The following is a 2,564-nucleotide window of genomic DNA, read 5'->3' as shown; positions in this document are numbered from 1 at the left end:
AGCAAGTTATAACACAAATTTTGGCTTACTCACTTGTGAATCTAGCATCATCTCCTCAAAATTCAAGACTCTCATTAAATTTGTTGGATTAAACAACAATGTTTAGCCTCTGGGATAGCATTTAGTACACCATAGAAGACTTTCTCTATTAAACTAATGATGCACGAAATGGCACTTTGGTGACCTGAAAGAATAAATGTGTCTCCTTGAGAACAGGACTACTAACCAGGGAAAAACTTGGACATTAGGAAAAAAAGATGGCTCATTAATGCTTAACCATCAGCTATGTAATCAATAATCTAAGAACCCAGAAGGTCTCCTTATATAGTAAGGTATTAATATATTATTAATATTCTTTTAAAACATTGATAAGGCACATTTTTTAGCTAATTAAAACACTGGTTTATACTAGATAAATACAAAAGAAGAGTAAATTTACAGTGTATTCCTGTCAACCGATTAAGCTCACAGACTGATTTACTAGTACTATATTTAATTAAAGCTTTAATTTGGCATTAGTGGAAAGAAGTTCTGTTTGTTAACATTAATTTATTCTTACAATCCTCCTTTTCACCTCAAAAATCTCTCTGTAAAAAAAGAAGGTCATGCTCTGCCTGCCACCGCTGAGTCGCATGGAGGCAGAGGCTCCCGTGCACTTAATACTTAGCTCCACCCATAACCCACTGCTATGGCCAATGATAGCATTGCTGCTGGAAGTGTAGTGAACATTAAAACTGCTCTGCAAGAGGAGCTGAAGACTGTCCTCATCCGCAATAGCCTAGCACGTGGAATTAGCAAAGCTGTCATAGCCTTAGACAATTGCCAAGTCCATCTTTGTGTGCTTGCATCCAACTGTGATGAACCAAGGTATGTCAGCTTGGTGGAGGCCCTTTGTGCTTAGTACCAGATCAACCTTATTAAAGTTGATGACAACAAGAAACTAGGTGGATGGAAAGGCCTCTGTAAAACTGACAGAGAGGGAAAACCCTGTAAAGTAGTTGGTTGCAGTTTTGTGGTAGTTAAGGACTATGGCAAAGAGTCTCAAGCCAAGGATGTCATTGAGAAGTACTTCAAATGCAAGAAATGATCAAATAAAAAATGGCTCTTAAAAAAATAAAAAATAAAAATAAAGTCTACACATATAGAATTATATTTAAAATTTGTAGTTAAATTGCATGCAACTGTAAATAAATATTCCTTTTATCTTTTCATTTCTCAGTTAATAAGGTAGACAGATTAACAGAGTTATAATAATACCAACTACTGAGTACATATTATGGACTAAGTTATTTAACTTTTTATTGTTAAATCATTATAGAGTCACAGGAATTTGCAAAAATGGTACAAAGATATTTTTGTACATCTCACCTAGATTCCCTAGATTCCCTCAGTGGAGATAGATAACTGTAATACAATATCAAAACCAAGAAACTGACTTTGGTATATTTGTATACTGATAACGAGACTACAGACATAATTGTCTCATCATTTTTAAAGCTTGCATTTCTGTGTGTGTGTGTGTGTGTGCCTATAAGTATAAATAATTCTATTAATTTCTGTTTCACGTGAAGGTTTGTATAACAACCCCCACAATCAATCTCTTTTGAGAAACAAAGAGAGATTGAACTTGGTATTAAAACTAAGAACTGTCATGCAAAAACTGTATCTAAAAGAGATTAAGGAGTTGCCTTTGTGTCTCAGAGGTTAAAGATCCCAACTAGGATCCATGAGTATGTGGATTTGACCCCTGTCCTTGCTCAGTGGGTTAAGGATCCAGCGTTGCTGTGAGCTGTGGTATAGGTTGCAGATGTGGCTGGGATCCTGTGTTGCTGTGGCTGTGGCATAGGCTGGTAGCTGTAGATCCAATTTGACCCCTAGCCTGGGAACTTCCTATGCCTTGCTTGCGGCCCTGGGGGGGAAAAAAAAAAAAAAAGTGAGAGTGAGAGATTAAGATAGGAAAAAATAAAGCAATGAACACTGTGGAAAATTAGTTAAAAAAGTGATCTTGTTACATAGCATTTAGATAAGAACTATGTTATATGACAACTGTCTTTCAAACCAGAGAAAGAATATACTTGACAAAATGTGTTTGACCTCTCAAACATAATAAAACAAAATTAATGGCAAAGTAAGATTTACTATATGTATCAGAAATTTTTCTAATGATAGAATACGTATGTTTAAAGTACAACATTGTGAATGACAAATAATTTTATAATTTTTAATAGAATTTATTCTTTAGAGCTGTCTTAGGCTCAGAGCAAAACTGAGCAGAAGGGAAGAGTTTTCCCTATACTACCTGCTTTCACACATGCAAAGCCTCTTCATTATCAACATTCTCCACCAGAGAGATACTTATGTTACAATTGTGGTACCTATACCAACACATCATTAACACTGAGTTCACAGTTTAAATCAAATTTTACTCTTGGTATTGTATACTCTATTAGTTTGGAAAAATGTAAAACAACAATGTATATACCATTATAACATTGTACAGAGTAGTTTTACTGCCTTAGAAATCTTTTATTCTCAGCCTAATTGTCTGTCCCTTTCCTCTAACC

At 34.9% G+C, this 2,564-nt stretch overlaps 1 pseudogene; it reads left to right on the top strand.

Annotated features, from left to right (window-relative positions):
• LOC100623702 lies at positions 689 to 1,087 on the top strand (annotated as a pseudogene).

Source organism: Sus scrofa, chromosome 13 (genome assembly GCF_000003025.6).
Source record: "Sus scrofa isolate TJ Tabasco breed Duroc chromosome 13, Sscrofa11.1, whole genome shotgun sequence".
In the NCBI taxonomy this organism is placed as follows: domain Eukaryota; kingdom Metazoa; phylum Chordata; class Mammalia; order Artiodactyla; family Suidae; genus Sus; species Sus scrofa.
This window is presented reverse-complemented; position numbering and strand designations above follow the sequence as displayed.